This window comes from Cynocephalus volans, chromosome X (genome assembly GCF_027409185.1).
Source record: "Cynocephalus volans isolate mCynVol1 chromosome X, mCynVol1.pri, whole genome shotgun sequence".
Taxonomy (NCBI): domain Eukaryota; kingdom Metazoa; phylum Chordata; class Mammalia; order Dermoptera; family Cynocephalidae; genus Cynocephalus; species Cynocephalus volans.
The window spans coordinates 33,356,401-33,364,905 of NC_084478.1; positions in this window are offsets into that span (position 1 = coordinate 33,356,401).

Sequence of the window (8,505 nt, forward strand, 5' to 3'; positions counted from 1 at the left end):
TGGAGGAAAGGGACAAAGGAAGGACATACTCTTTACATTTCATGGTACCCACTTCTCATGTTTTATTAGCTATCACTTCATCCCACTGTAGCACCTAGTCACAAGGGAGGCTGGGAAATGTACTTTTGTTTTGGGCAGTTACGTACCCAGTTAAAATTCTATTGTAAAAGAAAGAAATAATGGATATTAACACAGAACTAGTTTCTCTTCTGCTGCCAGACAGAGATCATGTCTTCTATTGACTTTTTTTTTTCTCTTTTTTGACTAGTAAGGGGATCGCAACCCTCGGCAGGGTGCCGTCTGCACCACACTCAGCCAGTGAGCACACCAGCCACCCCTGTGTACGATCTGAACCCGTGGCCTCGGTGCTACCAGTGCCGCACTCTCCCGAGTGAGCCACAGGGCCGGCCCTTCTATTGATTCTTTTAACTCACGTAAACAATGTAACCACATCACAGAAAATCTTTGTAAAAGTATAATTACACATAATCCCATCAACATAACACACCTGATTTCATTTGCTGATACATTTCTTTTTTTTTTTTTTTTAAGATGACCGGTAAAGGGATCTTAACCCTTGACTTGGTGGTGTCAGCACCAGGCTTTCCCAAGTGAGCTAACCGGCCATCCTATATAGGGATCCGAACTCATGGCCTTGGTGTTATCAGCACCACACTCTCCCAAGTGAGCCATGGGCTGGCCCTGCTGGTACCTTTCTAATCTGTGTAAATGCACACATATTTTCACATGGCTGTAATCATAGGTAAAATGTAGATTTAAACTTTTTACTTGATATTATATCTTAAACATAGTTCATTTAATAATATAATTTATAATGGTCACGTGATAGGCCATGGGTGGATAAAGCATAATTTATTTAGTCATACCCATATCATTGGATATTTCAGTTGTTTCTAATGTTTCACTGGGGATCCTAAGATGGCGGTGGCTGCAGTGGTTGGCGCTGAGTAGCTGAGGTGGAAAAGGTGGCCACTGGGCCTTAGGCAGCTGGGAAACTTGTGGACCTTCCTTTTGCCGTCTCTTAAGGGAGGACCGCTGCTGGTGGCCGGTCGTGGGGGCTGACCTCCACTTTGCCCTTGGCAGGAGAGGCTGCCTCATTTACAGGCAACAGCTTTGAAGTATGGAGCAGGAAAAGAACTGTTTCTTAGCTGCAAAAGTGAGTCTCTAAACAGGAAACACAGCGCTGGGGCTGCTGTAGGGAACACAGCGCTGGGGCTGCTGTTGACGCTGCCAGGATCCCGGAGGCCGGGGCCGCGCTGAAGGCGGCCAGCAGCCCTATTCAGGATTCGAGGTTTCAGGCCGGCATAAAAGAAGATTACTGGGAGCGCCCGAGCTGCGCCGCAGGACCGAGTGAGCAGCCCGAGGTGGCGGCAGCCGAGAACGGGGACGGCGATGATGCAGAGGCAGAGAGGGAGGCGCCCGACCCAGCACAGACCCATGAGTGACCCCCAGCCTGGCCCTGCTCAGGGGGTGGACGCCTGCCCGGCTTCCGACTGCCCCACGGGGCCACTCACCGGCCCTGGGGCTCCCTCCATTTTCTCAGGTGGTGGTGGCTCTGGCCCGGCTCAGCCAAGCCTGTCCTCCTCACCCAGCTCGGCTCCTCACTGAGTCTTCCCACTTGCTTGCCCCGGCGCGGGGCTTCCCGGGGCCTGCGGGCCGGCCTCCCCTCCCACTCCCTCCGTGGTTCTCTGGTGGGGCTGGTGGCGTGGGGCGTCCCCAGCCAGCGTTGGGAGGGCAAGGAAGTACGGGCTGGGCTGACTGTCACTCCACCGCACCCTGGGCTCTGGCCCCCAGTAAACTTCCTGTTACCGGGAGGCAGATACCATCTCTGCGGCCACCAGTTCAGAAAAAGGCCTAACCGATTTCTGGTTAGGAACAGTGTGGTCAGAGAGTTCCCGAGTTCGCTTGAACCTGCCGGAGAGCTGACTGCGGGCGGGCACCAGACTCGGTCCATGCCAGGGGGATTCAAAGGTGAACCGTGTGCTGCCGGCTCCTCCCCCGAGGAGCTCATGCTCTGGTGTGGGAGATAAGACAAGTACACAAATAACCGCGATACCAGGAGGAAGGTGATAAGTCCCAAGAAAGATCTACACAGTGCTACAAAGGCACCCAGAGTGACCGGATGGCTGCACCTAGCAGAAAGCTGGTAGACTTCCTGGGCGAGGCGGTGCCGAGCAGGGTCTGGAAGGCCCAGCTGATAGATGAGGGTTGCAGAAGACACGTCCTAGCCCAGCCCAATGTGCACAGAGCGGGGAGACGTCCGGCTAGGGAGGCAGAGACTCAACCGAAACCACACACCCTGTGGGGTCGCCACTGTGTGATCCAACAGCTCGGGCCTGAGTGCATGGAACAGGGAGAAGTCCTGCACGGGAAGTGGAAGCTCAGCAGAGACCACACACCCTGCGGTACCGCCCCGTGATCCAGCAGCCCAGCAGAGAACAAGCTGACCAGAGAGGTGGCTCCCCGGAGAGGCCCAAGACCCAAGGCAACCACACACACAAGGTACTAGAGGCCAACTGAGCAGTTACGGAGGTAGCCATACCAAATTGGCAACCACAGCAACATCTTAGTTAGTCAATAGTCTCAAACTGGTGGACTGTGGAACGCCCTGCCACAATGAATAAAGATCAAAAAAAAGATACCAGAAATACAAAAAATCAAGAAAGTACACCACCAAAAGTTAATAAATCTCAAAGTCTAGATCCTATAGAACAAGAAGCCCTTGAAATGACTGACAAGGAATTTCGAGTGATAATTCTAAGGAAACTGAATGAGATACAAGAAAACTCAGCTAGACATCATGATGAAACGAGGAAAAGTATACAGGACCTGAAAGAGGAAATGTACAAGGAAATCAATATCCTGAAAAAAAAGTAGCAGAAGTTGCTGAACTGAAGAAGTTATTCAGCGAAATAAAAAACACAACAGAGAGTTTAACCAGCAGGCTTGTCGAAGTTGAAGTGAGAACCTCTGAACTTGAAGATGGGTTGTTTGAAATAACACAAGCAGACAAAAAAAAAGAAAAAGAAAAAAGAATCAAGGACATTGAAGAAAATCTGAGAGAGATATCAGACAACCTTTAAGCGCTCAAATATCTAAGTGATGGGTATTCCAGAAGGGGAGGAAAACAGAGATTGCATTGAAAACATATTCAACAAAATAGTGGCAGAAAACTTCCCAGGTATAGGAAAAATCACAGATCTTCACATCCAGGAAGCTCAATGATCTCCAAATGTATTCAACCCAAAAAGGCCTTCTCCAAGACATGTTATAGTCAAATTGGCAAAACTCAGAGACAAAGAGAGAATCTTAAAAGCTGCAAGAGAGAAGTGTCAAATCACCTATAAGGGAGCCCCAATCAGGCTAACATCAGACTTTTCATCTCAAACCCTAAAAGCTAGAAAGGAATGGGATGATATATTCAAAATACTAAAAGACAAAGATTGTCAGCCAAGAATACTCTACCCTGCAAGGGTATCCTTGTGAAATGAAGGGCAAATAGTATATTTCTCAGACAAACAAAAACTGCGGGAGTTCACTACCACATGACCACCCTTACAAGAAATCCTCAAGGGAGTACTGACCACCCTTACAAGAAATCCTCAAGGGAGTACTGGGTTTGGTTCCTGAAAAATAACTACCAGTGCCATAAAAAACCCAAGAAAAATCAAAACCCACTAGTATAATAAAAATGGCATTCATGAAGAGAAAACAAACAAACAAAAACACTATCTACAACCTAAGGAACCAAAAAACACAGAAACCAAACAGTAAATCAGAAAGCAAGGAACAAAAGACACCTAAGACAACCAAACAACCAATAAAATGCTAGGAATAAATCAACACCTTTCAATAGCAACCCTTAATGTAAAAGGCTTAAATTCCCCAATCAAAAGACACAGACTGGCTGACTGGATTAAAAAGGAGGGCCCAACTATATGCTGCCTACAAGAGACCCACCTCACCCATAAAGATTCACATAGACTAAGAGTGAAAGGATGGAAAAAGATTTACCATGCAAACAGAAAAGAAAAACGAGCTGGAGTAGCTATTCTTATATCTGACAAAATAGACTTTAAACTAAAAACCATAAAAAGAGACAATGAGGGACACTACTTAATGATAAAAGGACTGATGCATCAAGAAGACATAACAATCATCGGGCTGAGCCCATGGCGCACTCGGTAACGTGCTGCGCTAGCAGCGCGGCGTCGCTCCCGCCCCGGGTTCGGATCCTATATAAGAAAGACCGGTGCACTCCCTGGCTGAGCGCCGGTCACGAAAAAAAAAAAAAAAAAAAAAAAGAAGACATAACAATCATAAATATGTAGGTACCCAATGTTGGAGCAGCCAGATTTATAAAACAAACTCTATTAGACCTAAAGAAGGAAATAGACACTAATACCATAATAGCAGGGGACCTGAACACCCCACTGTCAATATTAGACAGATCATCTAGGCAAAGAATCAGTAGAGAAACACAAGATCTAAACAATACTCTAGACCAATTGGAATTCGCAGATATCTACAGAACATTCCATCCAACAACCTCAGAATATTCATTCTTCTCATCAGCACATGGATCATTCTCCAGGATAGATCACATATTAGGTCAAAAATCAAGTCTCAATAAATTCAAAAAAATTGGAATTATCCCGTGTATTTTCTCAGACCACAATGGATTAAAACTAGAAATTAATAACAAACGAAACTCTGGACACTATAAAAACACATGGAAATTAAACAGCCATTCTACTTAATGACATATGGGTCCAAGAAGAAATCAAGCAGGAAATCAAAAAATTTATTGAAACTAATGAAAATAATGATACATCATACCAAAACCTGTGAGATACTGCAAAAGCAGTATTAAGGGGGAAATTTATTGCATTAAATGCTCACCTCAGAAGAATGGAAAGATGGCAAGTGAACAACCTAACACTTCACCTTAAAGTACTAGAGAAACAAGAACAATCCAAACCTAAAGTTAGCAGACGGAAAGAAATCATTAAGATCAGAGCAGAACTGAATGAAATTGAAACCCCCAAAACAATACAAAAGATCAATGAATCAAAAAGTTGGTTTTTTGAAAAGATAAATAAAATTGACAAACCATTAGCATGGCTAACAAAAAAAAAGAAGAGAGAAGATTCAAATAACAAAAATTAAAAATGAAAAAGGTGATATTGCAACTGATTCACCTGAAATACAAGGAATCATTCGAGACTACTATAAACAACTATACGCCAACAAATTTGAAAATCTGGAGGAAATGGATAAATTTCTGGACACACACAAGCTCCCAAAACTGAACCATGAAGACGTAGAAAATTTGAACAGACCAATAACAATGAAGGAGATTGAAGCTGTTATCAGAAGGCTCCCAAAAAAGAAAAGCCCAGGACCAGATGGATTCACAGCAGAATTTTACCAAACATTCAAAGAGGAATTGACACCGATTCTTTACAAAGTATTCCAAAAGATTGAAACAGACGCAAATCTCCCAAACTCATTCTATGAAGCAAACATCATCCTGATACCAAAACCAGGTAAAGATATAACCAAAAAAGAAAACTACAGGCCGATATCCTTGATGACTATAGATGCAAAAATCCTCACTAAAATACTAGCAAACAGAATACAGCAACACATACGTAAAATTATTCACCACGATCAAGTGGGATTCATCCCAGGGATGCAAGGTTGGTTCAACATACACAAATCAATAAATGTGATACACCATATTAATTAAAGCCATATATGACAAACCCACTGCCAATATCATCCTGAATGGGGAAAAGCTGAAAGCTTTTCCTTTAAGAATAGGAACTAGAGAAGGATGCCCAATGTCACCACTCCTATTCACATAGTGTTGGAAGTACTAGCCAGAGCAATCAGAGAAGAGAAGGAAATAAAGGGCATCCAGATTGGAAAAGATGAAGTCAAACTGTCCCTGTTTACAGATGACATGATTCTATATATCGAACAGCCTAAAACCTCTACAAAAAAACTGCTGGAATTGATAAATGATTTCAGCACAGTAGCAGGATACCAAATCAACACACAAAAATCAGTAGCATTTCTTTTCTCCAGTAGTGAACATGCAGAAGGAGAAATCAAGAAAGCCTGCCCATTTACAATAGCCACCAAAAAAATAAAATACTTAGGAATTGAGTTAACCAAGGATGTGAAAAATCTCTATAATGAGAACTACAAACCACTGCTGAGAGAAATTAGAGAGGATACAAGAAGATGGAAAGATATCCCATGCTCTTGGATTGGAAGAATCAACATAATGAAAATGTCCATACTACCCAAAGTGATATACAAATTCCATGCAATCCCCATCAAAGTTCCAATGACATTTTTCTCAGAAATGGAAAGGACTATCCAGACATTTATATGGAATAATAAAAGACCACGCATAGCCAAAGCAATGCTGAGCAAAAAAAATAAAGCTGGAGGCATAACACTACCCGACTTTAAGCTATACTACAAAGCTATAATAACCAAAACAGTATGGTACTGGCATAAAAACAGAAACACTGATCAATGGAATAGAATAGAGAATCCAGAAATCAACCCACACACTTACTGCCATCTGATCTTTGACAAAGGCACTAACCCTATTCACTGGGGAAGGGAATGCCTCTTCAGCAAATGGTGCTGGGATAACTGGATATCCATATGCAGGAGAATGAAACTAGACCCATACCTCTCACCATATACTAAAATCAACTCAAAATGGATTAAGGATTTAAATATACACCCTGAAACAATAAAACTTCTTAAAGAAAACATAGGAGAAACACTTCAGGAAATAGGACTGGACACAGACTTCATGAATACGACCCCAAAAGCACGAGCAACCAAAGGAAAAATAAACAAATGTGATTATATCAAACTAAAAAGCTTCTGCACAGCAAAAGGAACAATTAACAGAGTTAAAAGACAACCAAAAGAGTGGGAGAAAATATTTGCAAAATATACATCTGACAAAGGATTAATATCCAGAATATATAAGGAACTCAAACAACTTTACAAGGAAAAAAACAAGCTACCCAATTAAAAAATGGGCAAAAGAGCTAAGTAGGCATTTCTCTAAGGAAGATATCCAAATGGCCAACAGACATATGAAAAAATGCTCCACATCACTCAGCCTCCAGGAAATGCAAATCAAAACCAAACTGAGATACCATCTAACCCCAGTTAGGATGGCTAAAATCCAAAAGACTCTGAACGATAAATGCTGGCGAGGTTGCGGAGAAAAAGGAACTCTCATACATTGTTGGTGGGACTGCAAAATGGTGCAGCCTGTATGGAAAATGGTATGGAGGTTCCTCAAACAATTGCAGATAGATCTACCATATGACCCAGCTATCCCACTGCTGGGAATATACCCAGAGGAATGGAAATCATCAAGTCGAAGGTATATATGTTCCCCAATGTTCACGGCAGCACTCTTTACAATAGCCAAGAGTTGGAACCAGCCCAAATGTCCATCATCGGATGAGTGGATACGGAAAATGTGGTACATCTACACAATGGAATACTACTCAGCTATAAAAACGAATGAAATACTGCCATTTGCAACAACATGGATGGACCTAGACAGAATTATATTAAGTGAAACAAGTCAGGCACAGAAAGAGAAATACCACATGTTCTCACTTATTGGTGGGAGCTAAAAATTAATATATAAATTCACACACACACAGACACAAAAACCCGGGGGGGTGGGGGGAAGATGATATAACAACCACAATTACTTGAAGTTGATACGACAAGCAAACAGAAAGGACATTGTTGGGGGGGGAGGGAGGAGGGAGGGAGGTTTTGGTAAGGGGCAACAATAATCAACCACAATCTATATCGACAAAATGAAATTTTAAAAAATATAAAAAATAAAAAAAAACCTAATGCTTCACTACTGTAAGTAATTAACACTAGGATGAACATCTTCATAAACAGTCTTCTTTCTTTTCATTATATTTCTGTTATTTGTTTTAACTTAATTGCACTGTAATCAGAGAACATGATTTGTATGACGGGTCTTCAAAAAATTTATGGAAAGATTTATATTATCTTTTAATTATATTTTTTCACAAACTTTCTGAAGTACCTTCATATGATACCAATTCTGGGAAACTTGTTGAGACTAGCTGTATAGCCAAGTACATGGTCAGATTTCATAAATGTTTTTCTTGTACTGTTAAGAAAAACATTCATTCTGTATAGTTGGATACAAGTTCTATACATGTCCTTTTAATCAAGCTTGTTGTTTATGTTTCCTATATGCTACTAATTTCTGCTCTGTGTGACATCTACTGAGAAAGGTGGTGTATGTTATGTATGTCCTACTATAGTGGTGGACTTGTCAGTTTCTCTTTATAATTCTTTCAATTTTTGCTTTGTGTTATTTGAAAATATAATTAGGCACATATATAATTTCAGAATTAGCATCTCTTCTTGGTGAATTGAATT